The 21,857-nt window shown below is 43.5% G+C and overlaps 1 protein-coding gene across 3 annotated transcripts in view; it reads right to left on the bottom strand.

Annotated features, from left to right (window-relative positions):
• Nucleotides 1-21,857, bottom strand: part of LPP (LIM domain containing preferred translocation partner in lipoma) — a 634,535-nt gene that overhangs the window by 446,988 nt on the left and 165,690 nt on the right. For all 3 annotated transcript variants that reach the window (XM_051991658.1, XM_051991659.1, XM_051991660.1), the window contains one exon: nucleotides 21,384-21,454. The gene's annotated coding sequence lies outside the window, so the exon portion shown is untranslated. The remainder of the gene's footprint in view (nucleotides 1-21,383; nucleotides 21,455-21,857) is intronic.

Genomic DNA, 21,857 nt, shown 5'->3' on the forward strand with positions numbered 1-21,857 from the left:
GAACACACCATGAAGGAAGGAGACTTTTCAACCTCTGGGGGAATTACTGAAACAACAATGCTTTGGGCAGAGCCAAGGGAGGGGAGGACAGGATTGATTCCAGGGCTGAGTGAGCAGCTCAGACTCCTTATTGTGAACAGGCTTCCCAAAGTCTTCTTGTGCAGCAAAATGGACATGTATACATATATTGTATTTAACATATACTTTAACATATTTAACACATATTGGTCGACCTGCCATCAGGGGGAGGGAATGGGGAAAGGAGGGGAAAAATTGGAACAGAAGGTTTTGCAATTGTCAATGCTAAAAAAATTACCCATGCATATATCTTGTAAATAAAAAGCTATAATAAATAAATAAAAAATAACATCATTGAAACTCTCCCCATTTCTTCTTTATGTAATGATGTCTTTCTCCATTAAAATAGAAGTGTCTCATGAATGGGAACTGTCTTTTTTTTTGGGGGGGGGAAGCTTGTATTTGTATTCTTAGCTCTTAGAATAGCATGAGGCACATATTAGGTGAGCAATAAAAAACTCTCTTGCATCCATTTATCTACCCATGGTAGGTGGTATCTAGAGGAATAAGCCCAGAATGAGAAAGACCTGAGAACAAATCTGCCCTCAGACAGTGACTAACTGTGGGATCCAGAGCCAATCAAAGAACCCGTGTTTGCCTCAGATGACTCAGCTATAAAATGGAAACAATAATGACCAACTACCTGCCAAGATTACGGTGAGGAGCACACTTAGCACAGTGTCTCGCACAAAGAAGACATCATGTAAATGTCATCTGTTACTATTATTGCTATATTGTATACAGTCTCCAGTCTACATACAAAGGTCCAGAATTAAGACAGGAATATAATGTTTGGAGGTTGATTTGATGAGCACATGAGCCAGAAGGAAGGCACAGGAAACAGCCTGGAAGGAGATGGAAGAGAGTTTGGGGAAGAGTCTCCCATCATTCTCCTTGGCCTTCTTCATGCCTTCCCTTCCTTTGATGACACTTCTAGGTTCTGCTCTGAACCTTGAAGACGTGAGGAAGGATCCACAGAGGATCGCTACCCTGTGCCACATGGTGGTGGGAGCCGTCTCATTACCAAGAAGCCAAAGGGGACAAGTTCTAGAGAAGCCCAAAGGGTCTTGCCAAGATGGGGCGCTAAATGGGCCGATCACACCGACAGCTTGTGGGGAGCGAACAAAGGTTAAGGTCAGTGGATCCTCCTGAGAAAAGCTGATCTCAACAGAATCCATGAGTGTCATAGCAACTCAGTGCTTACGGGCTGCCAATACGTATGTGCAGCTGCCACATCCTGTCAAAGCAGGCGCCCCTCATTAATCTCGTCTTGCTTAATACCAAGTCCCATAGATCATGAGCTGTTTTTGAATTGCAGATCACCTTTCCTCCCAAGACTTCCAAGTCCTGTAAAGAGAACCCAGAACAACAGCCACCTGAGAACAGTCCCAGGAAATCCAAGAGAAGAAAAGTGTGAGAGCTGAAGAGTTGGAAGGGGGAAGAAAGAAACTTACCAGCAAAAGTTAATTTTCTAAATTAAATGCTTAGTCCGTATGTGTGTGTGTGTGTGAGTGTGTGTGTGTGTGTGTGTGTGTGTGTGTGAGTGTGTGTGTGTGAAAGGACTGAAAACTGCTCACCTTTCTCTTAGGCTTCTGACTTCCCTTTATTCTCATGAGGTGGCAGAAGAGGGTTATGGATACATATTTCTTTATCAATCTTTATTGCTAATTATTAGTCATGAATAATTATCATATAATATTCGTGTTCATAGACCTCAGTATGAAGTAGGTGGTAGATATTAGGCAGACCTGTACGTAATTCCCACCTCAGGTATACACGACCTGCACAGCCTGAGCAAATCACTAAACCTCTCAGGACTCCAGAAGTAAGCGGTAAAAAATAAACATTTTCCACATTGGGAATAGCTCATAGTGATGAGTTTAAAGAAACATACAAACATACATGCACAGAAAGAATATAAAATAGAGACAGAGAGATAACACATGTGTCTATATATACACACACAAACATAAGGGGAGAGAGAGACACAGACACAGAGACAGACAAAGAGACAGAGAAGGAGAGAGAAAAAATTTATCAAGATGTCGGTCCTGGAAGACCTCCAATGAGCGGCAACTTTCTCTCTACTAAAGCAACTAAGCTGAATTTGGAACAGGTCCCACTGCTAACAAGGGTCTCCGTCTTGCTCTTGTTGTCCGTTAGCCCGAATGGGTCACTGTGCAATGTCTACCCATTTCTCCTAGCTCTGCCCTCTAGAGCAAAACCAGAGGGAAAATAGATTGTATTTTCTCTTCCACATGACATCTCTGCAAACACTTGAAGGCCGACAGCATCTCTCCTGAGTCTTCGATTCTCCATGGTAAAACGCCCAGTTTGTACAACTAATCACGATGTACCAACCAATTACTAAGCCACTTCGATCCCGTTTAATCTCCTCTGGCTTCTGAGCCTCTCAAGGCCCAAAGCATGGAGCCTCTGCGGCAGATGTGGTCCTCCTAGTCCAGAATAAAGCTTAGAAGCTCTATCTCTCGTGGAGATCCAGATCACGTTGTTCTTGGTTACCTCAAGTGGGATGGGCAATTTCTCTTTCGATGAACGATCGTCCAGCCTCCCTCGCACCACCTTGTACTTTTCAGTCATTAAGCACTTCCCAGATGTCGGGGTATTATGTTAAGCTAAGCTGACATTTTGAACCCAAGGCTTTCATTTGACATTTATACCCACCGGATGTAATATTTGTGGATCCAAGCCTCTTTGCTAATGAGTGTAGAGATTTGGGGGCCGTGTCTCTCCCCCCGTCCCTCGGTGATCTCAGGTTCTCTGCTAGCCTCGAGATACCATGAATCATCCCCAGCCCTCAGCCCTGCCCGAGACAGACCAAACCAAAGAGGCTCTCAAGTTACCAAGGACACGAGGCAGGGGGGAGTTCCTCCTTGGGGAGAGGGGCCACAAGGATCTTCTCATGTTTTCTCAAGCGTGATCCGATAGAACTTGGGTTTTTATTCTTCTCCTCGTGTATCAGATGCTACCTTGGGGAAGGACTTCAAAAGCCCGGAGCCTCGAATGCCAACGGGAGTGGCAGTGGTCTCAGCCAGACAGCTCAGGAGGATTGGCACTGGTGGAGTTTGTCCATTCCCCAATATGCTTTCCTAAAAATACCCATATGCATTCCCTTTTCTTCCATATGCTTTTGGGCAAGGAAACGACAATATTTCATTAGTTTGGAGTAATTAATAATTACTTATTTCACAATAGTCACCCTCATTAAAAGAGGAAAATAACTGATTAAACGGCAGGATCCTGGCTTTAAACACACTCCCCACACACCCCCTTCCTCTAGGAATGAAGTAATAAAGGGAAAGGAGCCAGTGTGAGAATATCCACACTGCAGGGAATTCAAGATAGCGCACACATGGGGCTGGCTGAGGAGGAGGGGGCGGAGATGCTCGGGAAGCGGCTTCTTGAGAAATTAAGACAATCCCAGCGAGAGCCCAGAGGACATGGTGGCTCGCCATTTCTCCTTCTCCCTTCCCTGCCCCGAGGCTGCCCAGGGTGGGCCATTCTCTAAGGCTCAGTGGCTATCAACAACCAGAGAGTGGATGGTCATAGTGGGAAGAGCCTTGCTACGTGATTGACAAGGCCCGGTTTCAAATTCTGATTCCTCCATTTTGAGAAAGGGAATTCAATGTTCAGAGCAACAGTTTATTGTTTTGCAACCCGAGGCAGCTATGGCTGTGGGGAGATGGGGGAGATGGGGGAGATGGAGTCAGAAGGGGGCACACACACCAACTGGATCCGGCGTTCTCGATTTGAGTTAGAAAACTCAAAAAAAAGTTCAAAAAGGAGATCTGTAAATGGCTATATGTTATATAAACAAAAAGCATCAGTTACTCTGTTCGTTCATCTCATTCCCTCCAAATAAGCATTTGGCCACTGACTACGGATCAGGTACCACATTCAAAAATGGAGACGTTTATTTTTTTTTTAATGCCTTCAAGGAACTCTATTGGGCAAAAATAATATGGGCAGGTACGAGAAATTAAAAAAGTGAACCATGTAGCACCTACTGTGTGCCAGGTGCTTTAGAACGTGGGATCCCCTCTCATCCTACAAAATAGACAAAAAGGCATACGAAAGATCAGGAAAGGCTTCCCAGGTAGCCCTTGAACAAAACTTTGAATGACAAGATTTTTGTTCTTTTTTTTTTTCTTAAAAATAAGAATTAAAACAAAGGTATTAAATGAGGTTTTGTCCAGCTGTTAATCTAGCTCTCAATACTTCATGGTTCTGGGGTCTAGATGAGATATAACTAGCTGTCACTAACCACTGCCCTATAGAACCGGAGGTGGAACCAGAGGCAGCAGAGTAACAAGACTTTTATACAAAGCACTTTAGAAGTATTCTCATCTCATCTTCACAAAATCGTCAGGTTTGATGATTATCCCCTGTTTTACAGGGGAGGAAATTGAGTCAGGCAGAAGGTAAGTAATTATGGCTACAAAGTGTCTGGAGGATGGATTCACACCCAGATCTTCCTGATTCCAGACCCAGTGCTCCACTTAGAGGCATCTCCAGGCCGGAGTTCAAGGCTCAGCACGGCCTGCAACGAGCCAGGTGACTGCACAAGTAACTTCGCCCTTCTGGGCTACGGTCTGGGAATTTTTTATTCTTTTCAAAGGAAGAATGAAAAGGTTGGAGTAAAGAATCCAACTTGGCCCTTTTGTGTTCCCCCTCCACGCGGCGCGTAGTCACAGCGGGCCGCCCAGGACCGAAGACGGACGGCCTCTGCACATGTGGGAAGCATTATGCACTTGGCAGGAGCCCCGTTGTAGCTGTTCACATCTGTATTTATGCTGACCTAGGCGTGCTGGAAATTTTTCCACGTTCCAAAGTAGCATGCTCCGCACGATGGAGAGCTCGGCCGCGGCGGGCTTCTCAGAGCGGCGGGCTCAGGGCCGGGGGCCCCCCGGGAAAGCCAGAGGGCCTCTCTGCCGCCCAGGACCCACGTCTGCACATTGGCGGTAACGAGAGAGGGAGATCCAAGGAGGGCACGCGAGGCCGGGGGGAGAGGGAGGGCTGGGGCCTGAAACTATTTATGAGGCATTTTGTAGCTTCCACAGATCTGCCCCCTTCCAAGGAGACCAGGAACGTGTAAGATGAACAAACGTTAAATGCACCAAGTACAACATGAATGAAGCAGAAGAGTATCTGGTGTTCTTATAAGGAAAGGCAGACACGGAAAGAGAAGAGGGATAGGGGTGGGGGTGGGGTGGGGGCAGAGAGAGAGAGAGAGAGATTCAGCATGAAAAAGAAAGAGCTCCAAGGGCCCTAAAGAACCCATTCCCCCCCCCCCATCTGAAACAAAGGGACCGAGACCAGAGAGGGTCACCCCAGTGGTCAAGACAGAGCATAGCTAGGGGCGTCCCACGTTTCCATTGGGAGCATCTGCCTTCTAACTCCTCCTCCTCCACCACCACAATGACTATATCATGCTTTAAAGAGCTTTGCATGTTATCTCACTTGATCCTTAGCACAACCCTCTGAGGAATATAAGATTATTATTCCCAGTTTACAGATGAGGAAACTGAGGGAGACAGAGGTAAAGTGGCTTTCTCAGAATCACACAACCCATAGAGTCCGAAGGAGAATCGGAAGCCAGGTGTTCCTGACTCCAGGGCCTGGGGCCCTGTGGATGTGGCCACCTCCATGGCCTGGTTATGACCCAGACCCTCCACATCTGTTGTTCTACTTCCCAGCACCCAAGAAAGGAAGTGACTGGAGAGGGAGCGGCCAGCACCAAGGAGTCTGTGCCTCTGAGCAGCCCCTGAAGACAGAGAAAGGTTTGGGGGGGGGGGGGCGGTTAGAGATGAGGAGGGAATATTCTCTAGGTATGGGGGTGGGGGGTGGGAAACAGCCCACCTTGGGAGGGGGCAGGATCGGGTATCAGCCCCTGTGAGAGCAGGAGAAAGTGTGTGAAAGGGAAACGTGCAAGCCACAGCTGGTCTGGACGACTGGGGACATTATGGCGAGCCTTCGTCGGCTGGCCAAGGAGGAGCTCTAGACTTCAGGTCACAGGAAACAGGAAGTCCCTTGAGAATTCTGAGGCAAGAAGTGACATCTTAAGCCTGAAACCAGAATGGTTCATTTTCACCTGTGTGGAGGTAGAGGAAAGGTGGATCCTAGAGGCAAGGAGGCCAATAGGAGGCTACCAGCACAGTAGAGGTGAAAGGAGTGAGGGGAGGGCTGAGCTAGAGCATGGGGGAGGAGCAGAGAGGATGGAGACCCTTACAGGGACGACATCTGTCAAAGGAATGGATATAGGAGGTAAGGGAGAAGAAAGATTCACAGAAGACAGTCAGGTTGTAAGCCTGGGCTACTGGGAGGACGATGGCGCCTTTATTTCTTAAAAAAAGAACAAACAGAGTTTTCAACAGCAGTGCAGGGTGCAGGGGACAAGCACACTGTCCCTCAGTGATTTAATTGACATAATACACATTTTTAAAAAACACATCCTCTTCCAAAATAGACTTAATTGTGCTGGAAATGGAGGAAGAAAGGTAATTTGTAGGGTAGATACCCTCCCGGATCAGGGTAGGGGAGGAAGGAGGAAGAGATGTTTTCCTTGGAAAAGCCTGGACATTGGGGAACATGAGAGCCATCCCCAGGAACTTGAAGACTGACATGTGACAAGGGATCCGTTTTGTTCTCCCTGGCCCCTGAAGATGGGCAAAAAAATAGTATCAGAGAACCGAATTGAGGTTCATTGCTTTGATTAGTGTCATTCAAGGCTATCCCCCTGCTTTGACTGGTGAGTATCATTCAAGGCCAGCCCTCCTCGCTTTGTATAAGGCTAGCTCCCAGCTTCTATTGGTGAGTGTCATCCAAGGCTAGGCCCCTACTTTGATCAGTAAGCATCATCCAAGACCGGTTCCCTGTTTTGATCGGTGAGTGTCATTCAAGGCTAGCCCCTAGTTCCTATTGGAGAGTGATATTCCAGGCTAGTCCCCAGCTTCTATCGGTAATGCCATCCAAGTTTGGCTCCCTACTTCGATACTTTGATCAGTAAGCTTCATCCAAGATTGGTTCCTGCTTTGATCGATGAGTGTCATTCAAGGCTAGCCCCTAGTTCCTATTGGCAAGTGATATTCCAGGCTAGCCCCCAGCTTCTACTGGCGAGTGGCATCCAAGGTTAGACCCCCTACTTTGATACTTTGATCAGTAAGCGCCATCCAAGACTGGCCCCCTGCCTGTGGGGATGTGACCAAAGGCAAAGCTTTGAGAGCCATTGATTTCTCCTCTGGACTCCTGTGGCTGCAGATCTCTGTTGCACTTAGCCACTGCTTTCACCAACCTTGGCATCCCCAAGTCAAGCGCCCCACTGTCATTCTTCCTGTAATTTCCCCCATGCCCCTTTTGTGCCTCTTCACCACTTAGCTTCCATGAAGTAAGCGCACCTCCCACTCACCCAGAGAAGACTTAAGCTCGCCCTAGCTCTGCCGACACTGGTGTTCGAGTCTCAGATGAAGAAAGCTTCCATTGGTAGATCTACAGCAAACCCAAGTCCTATGGTCAGGAGAGCACGCTCCCTAAAATGGAAGGGCTGCACATCTGGCCCCCCCAGCTGAGCCCTGTGGCCAAGGACCCACGGAAAATGGGATCTGTGAGACTGTGTAAAGAAAGAGCTTTGCCTTCATAGAGTGGAAGGTCACCCTCAGAAATGCTGAGGAACCTGGAGGGAAGCAGTAATTAGAGAGCAGAGCATTCAGAGGATCCCAGGCTTTGAGGGGATGAAAGGGACCTTGAAGATCATGGACTCCAAGACTCCCAAGTTACTGGGAGCCACACTGAGGCTCGCCCAAAGCAATGGTAAGAGTCCACCTGAGTCTTTCTAGGTCAGAAGGATGAAAGCAAGAATTGACGGGCCTGCAGGGAAGGGAGTGGACCGCAGGAAAACAGACTCAGGAACAGGAGACCTGGAGTTGGACGGCTCAGTCTTCTAATCGTGATCTGTTTTTCTGATGCTTACTGGAGTTTAGCATTAATTGCCTGCCTAGAAAATGAGAACATTAGACTAAGCAACCTCTAGGATCTGGCTCTAAATCGATGATCCTGGGACCTCCCTGGACCTGTTTCCTGCTCTGTAAAGTGAGGAGATGGAGCAGAGGGACTGAGGTTCCTTTCAGTCCCATCACCCTAAGACCAGGATGTAAAACCTACCTCTTATTTGCTACCTGAGTAATTTAACTTGATTCAGCTGGACCTCGGCTTCCTCCTTTGTAAGACAAAAGAGCTGAATTGAGGCTTTAAGACATTGTATCTTTCAGCTCTAAATCCAATAAAACAGGACATTGAGGTTCCCCTGGGGAAGGGTTCCCAGACGTTTGCACAAGGAGGCTCAAGGCTGGTAAAAGTGAGTTTCAGAGATTTTGCTCCCAAGGTTATTCCTTTCTCCTTCACAAATAAGGAAGGGGAGAGAGAAGGAAAGGTTGCTGGCCACAGAAGCATCCCCAACTGCGGTGGTGGGAGATGTGACCATGTATCAAACTCACTAGCAAGGAGGAGCCTTCCTGCCACAATCACTGGGCGTGGGCCTTGAGATCCTGGAACTTCTGGGTCCCCTTCACCTACCCAGACCTTCTGACCAGGGACTTTCACCATTAAAAGGCCAATGCAAGAACTTCTGGGAGGGGCTTTCTAGGAAGCCCTTCACAGATAATTCCTTAGAGCTTAATTAAAGCTTTATTAAAGATTAATTCGGAAGTGGATCTCTTGGATAAAGAGAGCTAATTCAGTTTCAACTGATCAAGGATGGACAGAAGCAGCTACACCCAAAGAAAGAACACTGGGAAATGAATATAAACTGCTTGCATTTTTGTTTTTCTTCCCGGGTTATTTCTACCTTCTGAATCCAATTCTCCCTGTGCAACAAGAGAACTGTTCGGTTCTGCACACATATATTGTATCTAGGATATACTGTTACCTATTTAACATGTAAAGGACTGCTTGCCATCTGGGGGAGGGGATGAAGGGAGGGAGGGGAAAAATCGGAACAGAAGTGAGTGCAAGGGATAATGCTGTAAAAAATTATGCTGGCATGGGTTCTGTCAATAAAAAAGTTATTAAAAAATAAATAAATAAAAATAAATGACATGTAAAAAAAAAAAAAAGAATTTACAGACCTAAAAAAAAAAAAAAAAAAAAAAAAGATTAATTCCAGGAAACTTAGGGGTCAATAAGAATGCTTAATAATTTCATCTAGCATACTCTCTTCCAGCTTTTCAGCTCTCGACCAAGTTCACTGTTCATCTGTACTCTTTTCTAGGTATACATGCAGTTGAAAAAGTTCTATGGGGCGTTTATTCAGATTCTGTCTGAGTAAGAGACATGATTCATCCAGTTGATCTCTCCCATGACTGAAGGACCAGACTAAGCTCCTTAAGGTAGCTACCCATCTCACCCAAGAGGGTTTCTTCAATGGGATTGCTCCCAACACAGGGTATGGAAGACCTCACCCACACCGGGAATCAATCCCTCCTCAACCTGGACTCTATTTGTCCATGAGAAGGCCTTTGGAAATGCCTTGTATAATGTGGATTATCAGAGAGTCATTGAACAGGATTATTTCTTTTGTTTCCCTTTCCAAAGAACCAGCCCTGAATGATCAATACATGAATGGAGGAAATTTCTTTGGAAAGAGCTAAGAAAGAAGGTGGTGATTTGTTCTAGTGAGTCAAAGCTTATTTAAAGTAAACAATAAGGGCAGTGAGATTAATATCCATTGCATTTTCTGTTTTTGAATAACACTCATGAAAACCTGTTTCTTCCCTATTAATACCTTCAGAAAGACAAGTTAAATCCCTGTATAGATGACATTTGTAAAAGCACATAAACAGAAGAACAGTCGTGCTCTTCGAAAGCCTTTTAACCAACTCCAGCTTTTTTGTTTTTCCCCTCCAAAGGCAGTGGAACCTTCACACTTGAACTCTGGCATAACAATTTCTGAAATGTGCCAAAGGGTAAGAAATGACACCAAAGAAAATGAAAGCGAGAAAAGCAGCCAGATTCAACCAAGTTTATATCGAAAGGAGACCAATACCAAAGGCTTTTTAACTGTGGGACATTGAGGGACTGATATATTTTTCCAGGATAAAAAGATAATATGGGCCCAGAAGAAATCACAGAGTTTTTTAATATCTTAAAAATATGACTAAGAGAAGATTAATAACTGCTAACATATATGCCCACTCTCCCATTTATTTAAAAAAAAATCATAATATAAGCCATAGGAGCAACTGGTGTGAACAGGAAAATTTTCACGTAAGTGATAGTGCTTGAGAGCTGTACCTTAAAGAAAATCAGTGAATCCAAAGAAAGGAAGACCCTTACTAGTATGGGGGGGAAGGGAGAAAGCACACTTTGACTACAGCCAATAGAGCCAGTAAAGGAATAATGTTTGGAAAAATCAGCTGAATATATTGGATTTAACATATTTCTACCATACTTAACATATATTGGACTACTTGCCATCTAGGGGAAGGCATGAGGGAGGTGGGGAGGAAATTGGAACACAGGGTTGAAGAATGTCCAGGCATATATTTTGAAAAATAAAAAAGCTTTTAAAAAAAGAAAGAAAGAAAAATCAGCTGAAACCGGATGGGGAAGGGCTTGGGATTCGGGAAGGATTTGTAATTCATCTAGGATAATGGAGAGAACCAGGAGTTTCCTATGGAAGGGAAGGATCTGGTGAGACCTGCTGCTTCTGGAAAATTACTCTGGCAGCTAGGTGGAACCAAAGCAATATCACGTCCCCAAGCGCTGCTCTAGGTCAAGGAAGATTACGCAAGACAGAATGGTCACACCAAAAGTCAGCCAAGAGATGTAAATCACGTAACTAGAAGAAGCTTCATGTTGAGATGATTCTCCACCTAGTCCAACACTTAGGTGCTACATCTTCTTCCCAAGATAATGAAGATGGAGCTGAAAAAGAGGGAGAAGTCCACTACAGAAGACTATACCTTCTCTGAGGCAGGTGTCTCAAGGTCCATTAGGAAGGAACATCTCTTTGAAACCAGTAGGAAATTTAAAAAAGTGACAGAGAGTGGAAAAAAAAAAAAAGATTTAATTTTGAAAAGTTTGAGAAAGCATTGGGGCTACTAAGGTGCCTCGCAGCCATGGGATTAAATTGCATGGCTAGGTCAGGACAATGAAGAGCAAACAATGAATTTTCACCATCTGTGGATTCAAGAGCAATGTAAGATCCTTGAAGTCAAGGGCCATTTTTTATCTTTTTAAATGTTTCCAGTGCCATACATTGCTAGATCCTTACTAAAAAATTTCTGAATTGAATCAAATGGGCACCAATAAGAATTCAAGGTAGGGCATGTAATCATCACCACAGTTGGCTGTGTCCTGCACATAAGCCCTTGATCTTAAAAGGTCACCCGGAAAGAGAAAGTCGATAGGGCCTCCAAGATCCCCGTCTGCCAAATGACCCCAAACATACTTCTTCCAATGGCACCCAAAGGAGACCACTTTTTAAACAATACACAACATCCAAATACTCAACATCCAAATCAACAATAAACTAAGCATATCCTGAATTTACAAAAGATTCTAGAATTACATTTTTTAAATACTATCCATAGTCCCCCTAGGAAAGGGGTTGATTGCATTTAGGATATGAGAAGACTTTGGGGAATTGGGCTTTTCCACAAACAGAGCAGTCAAGAAAGGTTAAAATTCCCCAAATCCATGCTCTTTGGACTCAGTTACTCTGCTAACCCCCCCTTCATCTTGACCTCTCATCCTGCCCATACACCAGACAGAGGAAAAAAAAATAAAGACTCTTTCTTTCCCAAAGCCTCCAAAAATCCCAAGCCAGATTGGCAAATAGGTTTCCAATACCCAACCCAGACTCTCTGATTTTGACTTAGTTGCTTCAATTATCCCAAAATTTCAGCCACCTTTCTCTAAACACAGATAGCTTTTTAATCCCTAACGTAGGAAGGGGACAAAGAAAGCAAATTCTCCTCTCCTTCAATTTGTTTCTTGACAATAATCATCAAAAACAATTTGGTACAAGTTAAAAAACAGAGGTTGATTATTGAAACAGATTAAGTACGTAGTATACAGAAAGAAATAAAACTATTAGTCAAGTGCACAATAATCACAAAGAACTGAACTAGGGAATAAGGGCTCCAAATCTTTCAGAAAGAAAATGAGAAAACAGAAAAAAAAAATAAATCTGGCAGAAATTGGGTTTAGACCAACAGTTCACACCATATATACAAAGAGGGATTCTGAATATATACATGACAAGAGATAAAGTGTCACATCATGAACAAATTATAGAAATAAGAAATTCATTTCTTTTCAGATGCCAGAATAAAGATTTCATGACCAAACAGGAGAGAGGAGAAGACAGAAAATGGCCTTCTCTGTTCCTCTTGCCAGTAGCTTCCTCTGCCTTCTCCTATTCTTTGCTCTGGATGTGCTATATGCTGGGATGGACCTCTTTCCTATGAAAACCTCAAAGAGATCTTCTCTTTCTTGAAGGGGTGTGTGTGTGTGTGTGTGTGTGTGTGTGTGTGTGTGTGTGTGTGTGATCCCCTCTACAAGGAATTACTTCCTGAATAGATTCACACAGAGAATAGCCTTGGCTACACATGAACCACTGAGTTCACACCTCTTAAGGAATGGCTACCATCAAAACTTAATATGTGGTCACTATCAAGTACAAGGATTCCTTCCCATGGCCCATTCTATGGCTGTTTGTTGCAAGAGAGAAGAAAGGAAGTGAGAAATAGAAATGTGAAAGGCAAAGGGACCAGCCCCATGCTTGGTCCAGTGCCTCTATTTACAATTCATCAGAGCTTTAAGCTTTCACCAAGGACAGATTCCCTTTCAGCAGACACTAGATCTCTCATCCAGCCTCATTCCAACCTGGACACATTAGGTCAGGGTCCCCCCAGCTCTGGGATTATAAAACACAAGGAAGAAGCTGCTCGTGCTCCCTCAGCTGGCACAGGAAGAATTAGAGCATGGAGCACAGTGATGCTAAAGTAGTGACAAAAGAAACCATCATTTAATAGAAGTCAGGCCATTTAATAGGAGTGGTCACAGATTCTAGGATCACAGACTTAGAGCCAGAAGCTGCAGAGGCCACCTAGTCAAACCCTATCATTTTACACATGGGGAAACAGAGATCTGGAACATCCAGATGACTTGCCCAGCACCAAAAAGGAAGTGATGGGAGACTTGAACTCAGGTTTCAGACTCCAGATTGTGCCCTTTTAATTGTGCCATGAGGATCCAAGCTGGATGGCCATAGGAATGATGACCTTCTTCATTTTTTAAATGAGAAAAAAATCATAACCGTACTATCTACATGCCAGGGTTGTTGTGTTTAATGTGTTTAAATTAAAGGTTTAAATGTGACAAATTGCTATATAAACCTTCAAAAGGAGGATATAAATTCCACTGCTGTTATTATTAATCTTCCTCTCTCTTGCAGAGCCGATACCCTAGTTCAAACCTTCATTAATGAAATCACCTAATTGGTTTTCTGGCATCCGGTGCCTTCCCACTCCAATCCGTAGTCGACACAGATGCCAAACGGGCATCTCAACACCCCTAAACCTTCGGGAGCTCCTTAGTGCTCCGAGGGTGAAATGCAAAATTCTTGGCCCCCATTCCCAGAAATGGGTACTTTTCCTTCTTGAAGTCACACTGCGTAATTCTGTCCCTACTGTGGATTTCCTTACTTGCCAATACATTGCTTCTCCTCACCTCCCAGCCAACAAGTAGAGTTCAGGATGGAGACTAATGTGTGCCTATCTTTCCATTCCTAGTGTAAATAGTCCCGTGTGTGTGTGTGTGTGTGTGTGTGTGTACATACACATACATACTTGAATAGTACTTGAGGCCCTCTCGAGATTTGGGGGTTATAATAGGGATTATTATATAACATATATAAATATTACATTATGCAATAATAATATAATATATATATAAATATATGTAAAATTCTTCCAATGGCACCCTAACCCTAACTCTAACCCCAAACCCTAAATATATATATATACATATATATATATATATTATAATATTATATAATAGTCCCAGTTCTAACACCCAAATCTTGAGAGGGGCTCAAACACCACTCAAGTCCAATTCTAACAAAGGGTGGTCAGCACCTGAGTGTTCAAAGTCTGGTCCTGGGAAAGGGTTCTCACCCATCCACAGAGACTTTTTTCCTGCTTCTCCCCCTTCCACTGCTATTCATGTGTTCACCTTGTCCCATTTCCTAAAAAGCACCACCAGGAATATATGAATTTATTTGATATAGATTTAAGTACCTGTTTCTTCTTATAGAATATAAGCTCATGAGGGCAGGAATCACATGTCCGCATTTAGAACCCCAGAGCCCAGGACAGTGCTTAAAGCTGGATATCTGATTGATTCCAAGCCCTAGGACCCGACTCCCCATAATTGACTCCTATACATCCTTACGACCAAAGCAATGAAACAAAGGCTCAAGTTACTCCTGTCAGCAAGGGTAAGAGAAGGAGAACTGTTCCCCACCTCGATTTCCCTGCATTTAAAAGCTGGCACCTATGAAAATGGGAGCTTATCTGTGACAAATGTTCCTTTCAGTGCTTCTCAGTTATAGTCCCACAAAGCCACAGCGAGTGAGAGAGGGAAAGAGATACACCATTCATCTCCCCCCGCTGGCATCTGGGAATTGCAAGCCTTGAACAACATCCCGCCATGGTGTGATGAACCCCTGGCTCTCTTGTTGATTAATCCATCCTCTGTCTTTCCATCTCACTATTTATTAATGCGCCCAGCTAGCTGCAGTCGGCACTGCCGGGCACTCATCCTGGCTTGCCATAATTCAGGGAGAAACCTTACAGGGGAAAGGGTTTATAGGAGAGGAGGGAGGGGAAGAGGAAGGGGTACCAGCACACTGTCTCAGTTTAAAGGCGGGCTAAGGAGCCCGAGAGGGGACAGAGCTGGGACTGCCCCATTCGCTTAATGGATAGACCCCAAGTCAATTTCTGCTCAACTCATTTTTTTTTTTAAACAGTCCCACATGTGCAGATTCACCCAAAGATCTGAGAACCAACTCTTTTTAGCAAACAATTCTCCTGTGGCATTATGGATCCATCAAGACCTTTCTTCCAGAAATCAGAGCCGGGTCAGCTCCCCTACACGTGACCTTAGCCTGGTCCTCCCACGTCTGTTCTCCCTTCACTTCCTCATCTGGAAAAGGAGAACCCTGGGCCAGATGGTGCCAGAGGTACCATCCTACAGGGGCAAGCCAGGAGTCTCCTTCCCTGCCTCAGCTTCTTCCCACAAAGCGCTCTGGGGGAAATGAAGGATGCTGAGAGCCAACGGGGGCCCTAGCTCCTCTAGAAAAAGAACTCAGAAGAGGCACCGCCCTCCCTTCTTGGCAGTCTGCAGGACTACAGGAGTACAATGTTGCATATATGTGTTACTGTCACACTCGCTTGATGTGCTAATTTGGGCTGCCTTCCCCCACTCCATGTTTCTTTTTTATTCTTTGCGACAAGGGGTGGCTCTCTGGGTAGAGAAGGGAAAAAAGATATATCTGGGTGATTTCAAAACAAATGCAGTTTTTTTTAAGAAAAAAGAAAAAGGCTCCAGAAAAAGAGAACAAAGAAACAAAGAGGAAGCCAAGGATTTTCTTTAATAATATTCAGTCTCATGCATCTATATCTGACCAAGAACTCAGAGATTACTGGGCTGACCCTCTAATTTTATAAAAGAGGAAACTGAGGTCCAAATGAAGAAGTTAACCAACATGCCCAAGTTCACCCAGCTAGAAAGTGCTCCCGACACCACATCCAGGACTTTTCCATTGGGCCTTGGACACTTGTGAATACCTTTCCACATCCTACCTCGCTTCATCTTCACAATAGTCCTAGAAGTGAAGTAGTATCATTTTCCTCATCCCCACTTTGTGATTCCAAAACCAAGGCCCTTTTCACTAGAGGACATTCCCATTCCAACTGGACTATTTTATAGATGGGAAAATGGAGGCCAGGTGACATCACTTTCCCAAAGTCTCGCTATTAGTAGCTCAGCTGGCACTAAACATTGAAATTCCTGAATGCCATCCCAGTGGTCTTTCCAATCTCCCACAATGCTTCTCTCAGAAATAAATATGAGGTCTTGTCCGGATCTTTTTCCCAATCTTCTGCCCACAATGGAAGGGAATCCGATAGAACCCTTTGGGGGTGCTGTTACCCACAAACACCTCACTTTCACCGGAGAGAGCTCACCAATCACTCCTTCCACAGAGTACAGAGATCAGGAAGAGGCTTGAGGCATTTCCCCCAAATCAGTCCTCCTCCCAGCAGGGATGGAGATTAACAGAGGCCATTAGATATTCAGTTCAAAACTGTAAACAGGGTGTACCATTTCAAACTGCATGAAAAGGCAGCTTTAAATAGACTCTGTCTAAAGAGAACATAATGTGGAGGACCGAGCCCGAGCCCAAATCAGGGGCTGATGTCCCAAGCCAGGGAAAATAGCCAACACATGGGGTTAGCAAATGTGGTTCCTGACTATACCTCTAGGGGCCAGATGACCTACTACTCTGAAGGAAGCGTTCCTGTCTTCCTGGTAGACAATTATTCGGTTGAAATTCTCCAAGTAACACAATAAACACATATTCCCCTAGAGGAGCCATCATGGAAGAAATTTAACAGCCCTCCAGACACACCTCCAGGCTTCATTAAACTACTTAGATCCAATCAGGGTAAGCTTAGGGGGCATTTTATTGATTGAGAGATCATCAGCCAATAAACATGAATTGATCTACTATGTACTAAGCACTGTGGGTGGGAAAACAAAACTTACTTCAAGGGGCTTATGTTCTATAAGGGGAGTCCACATGTATATACAAAGAAATACACCAGAATGAATCCATTTATTCAATGACTCCATTGGTCTTAATTAACTGGAGGATGCCTATTTACTCTCCCCTGTGGTTTACAAACAAGAAAACAATGGATATTTTTGGAAGAGGCTCATGGGGAGAGATGCACAGGAAATGATTCATTTTTATTTCCTTTGCTTTTCCTACCACTCCAAAGAAATGTATTTTTCCTCTTCTGCAGAGACTATAATGTGGCATAATGAGCTGCTCTCTGATGTCCAGTGAGTCATAGACCTCTTCTACTTTCTTTCAGCCCCATTTGCAAGATCTGGGGAGAATACCCTGTTCACATTTCATCTCCCATCTCCACGCTTCTCCCTCTTGACTTCCTCTTCTTAGAATTCTTAAATTCCCCTTGATGGGTCCCACTCAGTGTTTGTTAGTCCCTGCACATCCACCTTCCTCCTCCCCACTCAAAGTATTTCTGTAAATGTGCCGAGATGTCTCAATAATAAGGCAATGTTTCATCTTGGGTTTTGTATTCCCAGAGATCAGTACAGTGCCTGGCACATAATAGGTACTTTGTAGATGTTAATTAATGATTAAAATAGTATACAGAGGAACAAAAAATAAGGGCTACCCGGAGAAAGAAGATGCTAGCAATGAGGGAAGTACTGCGGAGGAAGGTCACAACCCCAAGATGAGAGATCAGCAGTGTTTGATCCAGGACTCAATGCTGCAATGATCCAAGATGGGGGGGAGCCAAGAGCTACACAAATAGGCCTGGTAATCCCGGCAGACCACACAGCCTAAAAACGATGGGGGCAATCACAATTAAAAGACAAAAAATGGCCAAAACACACCCAGTGAGTCTCAAGCCACTGAGATTTTGCCAACTGGTGGCAACAGTTCTGAAGAATGAGCCTTCTTGAGGCACAGGGGTAAGAAGCGGCCCTTCCCCAGAAGGGCGTTATTATTTCTGACTATTGCTAAGGGGGTTGGAACTCTACACTTGGCTGGGTTTTTTTCTGCACCCACCCCCCCACCCCCCAAGCTGCCCTCTATCATTCAATTACCAACAAGCATGTGCCAGCAACTGGATCAGGAGTTAGGGTTACCAAGGAACATTTAAATGAAGATTTTAAAATGCAACATTTAATAACCATAACAGAGATTTAAAATGAAACAAATTATTTTTGCCCAAAATAATTATTATGAATAACAGTAATATTGTTAACATAAATAACATTTATACTATTTCTTGATAATATTGTCAATATAATCTTACTAGCCATTAGATGATAGCCATTAGAATTTATATGGTACAAAGCACTTTTCAAACATCTTGTTTTAAACTCACACCAACCCTATGTTGTAGATGCTATTTTTATTCCCATCTCGTAGATAAGGAAACTAAGGCAGGCAGAGGGTAAAGGATCTCATAGCTGCTAAGTGTCTAAAACTGAAATGGCACTTAGGTTTCCCAAATCCTAAACCCAGTTCTCTACCCATGGAACCACTGAGCTGGCTATAGAGAGCAAAAATAGACGGAGTAACAAGGCAGCAAGAGATCATAGAGAATATTCCTAATTACTAAAAAAACTTCCAAGACTAAACTTGTCCTTATTGGAACAGGGCTCCGGATGTCAGCAACAGGTTATAGGAAGACATTTAAATTAAAAATATCTTTTGTCTCTGTCATAAGTCCAGGCTATTTATAAGGTCATTAAACAGGTGAGACATCACACCCTGAATTCTTTCAGGTGACAAAATTCTATCACTTTCATACGTTATCAGTTCCATTCAAAATGTTTGTTAAAATAGTACCTTGGTTTTAGTTAATAATCAGTTGCTAAATAAGGATAAAGCGAAGTGGGAGAAATGATTCATTATATTGTCCGGGAAAATTATTCGAATGTTAAAATCCACCATTATGTAATTAAAGGTTGTCTACATCCAGAAGGTGCCTGTCCCCAGTAACTCTCCAGGAATTCTGGAGATGGCTACGAAATATCGGGGTTCCCCCAGATCCTGGATCTACCCAAAGCATCCTTGTCTTGTGTTACCACCCCTGGAACTGGGATAGGTTCACCAAGTTTGTGTTTTGGGTAGCTTTGTATTTTGCCTTTATTCAAATTTAATTAAATGTTTACAATTCCTATGCCCAAAGGTTATAAAACTCTGCATGTCCTTTGACCCATCAGTGCCATTACTGGGTCTGTATTGCAAAGAAACCATAAAGGAGGGAAGTCTTGGAAGTTTTTTTAGTAATTAGGAATATTCTCTATGATCTCTTGCTGCCTTGTTACTCCATCTATTTTTGCTCTCTCTGGCCAGCTCAGTGGTTCCATGGATAGAGAACTGGGTTTAGGATTTGGGAAACCTGAGTGCCATTTCAGTTTTAGACACTTAGCAGCTATGAGATCCTTTACCCTCTGCCTGCCTTAGTTTCCTTATCTACGAGATGGAAATAAAAATAGCACCTACATGTGCAAAAATGTTTGTAGTGAGAACTCTTTTTTGTGGTAGCAAAGAATTGGAAAAGGAGTGGATGCCCATCAATTGGGGAACAGCTGAACAAGCTGTGGTACATGAAGGTGATGGAATATTATTGTTCTATAAAAAATGATGAATAAACTAGTTTTAGAAAGGCCTGGAAAGATTTACATGAACTGATGCTGAGTGAAACATACAGAATCAGTAATCCAATAACAACAAGAATGTGATCAACTATGAAAGACATGGTTCTTCTCAGTGTTTCAGTGATCCAAGGCAATCCCAATAGCCTTTGGGCAGAAAATGGCAACTACATTCAGAAAAAGAACTATGGAGACTGAATGTAAATCAACACATGCTATATTCACTTCTTTTTTCTGTTTTTTTTTTTCCTCCCCATCGTTTTTTCCCTTTTGTTCTGATTTTTCTCTCCCAACATGATTCATAAAGCAGTGTGTATTCCAAATAAAATAATAAATAAAAATGTTTACAGTTCTTCCCATTCACCTCAATCTACTTTGCTTTCAAGTTGCCTGCCCTCTTAGCAACTTTGTTCAACTGTTTATATGTGGTTGGTGTGCAGTACCTTTAGTATGGTTTAAACCTTCCTGGGCCCGGATGGGACACCTATTTCCAATTTGGTCTCCTTTGCCAAATGACCAAATACATTTCTTTTTAAAACTATTTCAGATTTTGGGGTTTGTTTCCGCAAACAACAGAGATGACATATGCACATTCTAAAGTGCTTCATAAACATCAGCTAGGATGATGATGCACAAGGCTTTATTCCCATCTCTCGTATTGCTCTTCTCAACATCTCGGAGATGCTTTCCTCCAGGGAGTCACTGTTATCAGACACTGAACAATTCCCTTGGCCTTTCCGATGGTTCTGTGGCTTGCAGTTTTCAAAATTTAATGATGAATGTGCTCCTTTGGAAACAAAACTCCAGTTGGCTTTTCTCACTAGGTAAAGTCCTGTCCCAAGGCTCTTTGGCCAATCCCAGTAGGAATGGGATGAAGAGGGCCAGTGGTCTGTGAGTGTGCACTAAGGGAATTTAAGTGAAAATCTATGTCTTGTGGGTACATTTCCAAGATCATTTGCGGGACAATGACTAAAGCATACAGATGTATTTACTAGTTACAAGATATATATAGTATATTTTTTATCATAAATATATTTATATTTCTCGATCATAAATATAGATATCAATATATCAAGATATATTTTGTCCCTTCTAAAATAAGAGGACTGCACCACCTACCCAGTGAGGTCCTCTACAGCTCTAATGCTCTGATTTCTTGTTGACCAGGCAGCTATGGAATTGGGATTAGTTTCAGATCCCAATTCCAATCCTGCCTCAGGCAATGATTAGCTAAATAGCTCTAGACAAGTCACAACTTTTCTTACTTAAATTCTCATCAGGAAGATGGGATTAGCACTTGCCTCAGAGGATTCCTTTGGGGATCAAATGAGATAATATAAATCACGTGCTTTGTGTGCCTTAAATGCCATAAAAATGTGAACTATGGTTACTGTTAAAAGGTCTTTTTGGACTCTAGGAATAGCTCATTCAGATCTTTTTTTTTTTTTTTTTTTTAATTTATTTCTGTAAAGATAAAGAGAAGTTAAAGTCTCTCATAGTGCCCATATAATATTCCATAGCTCACAGTCATGAAATCATATGTCAAGCATTGGAAGGGAAGAAAGAGACCATCTTGTCCATCCCTTCCTTCTACAGGAAAGGGAAATGAGGTTCAGATGGGAAGTAAGTGTAAGAGCCGGGTCCATGATTGCTACTGTACCTCACTCCCATGTCATCCTCAACTGTGCAGTCAATCTATGGCAAGCCTGAGCTCCCAATGATCGAGTCATGGCTGTGGATGGATGGCCCCATCCCAGGAAACCTTAGCAACATTTCTGTCTGTGCACAGGAGCCCTTACCTCAGAGGGTCAGCAGTGGTAGTGACGGCAAAGGTCCAGGGACACCAGATTCAGCAGATGACTGCTCACAGCTGTGGATGAAAGAGCAAGAGGTCAGCATGAAATCATTGAGACAAAAGTCCCTTATTAACTATAAGTGCGGAGCAGCCGTGAATGCAAGAAAGCAACTAGTTAAGGCAGTAACAAGATTACCTCAACCTGAAATGGGGCGGGGAGAGGAGCCTACACTGGCCCAATTCCAGTTCAAGAAGATCATTGCATCATAGTTTGAAAGTTGGAAGAGATAATCTAGTCCAACTGCTAAATTATAAAAGTGGAGAAACCCAGGATCAGATGGGAGTTGGAACACTCAAAAGCATGCAAGTAGTCAAATGATAAAAAGTGGACTTGAATTTGAGACTCCAGCTCAATTAACCAATGATTAATCCGAGCACAAATAGGCTGAGATTATATAGAAAAAGCAGCAATACCTCC

The sequence above is a fragment of the Antechinus flavipes genome, chromosome 3 (assembly GCF_016432865.1).
Source record: "Antechinus flavipes isolate AdamAnt ecotype Samford, QLD, Australia chromosome 3, AdamAnt_v2, whole genome shotgun sequence".
NCBI lineage: Eukaryota > Metazoa > Chordata > Mammalia > Dasyuromorphia > Dasyuridae > Antechinus > Antechinus flavipes.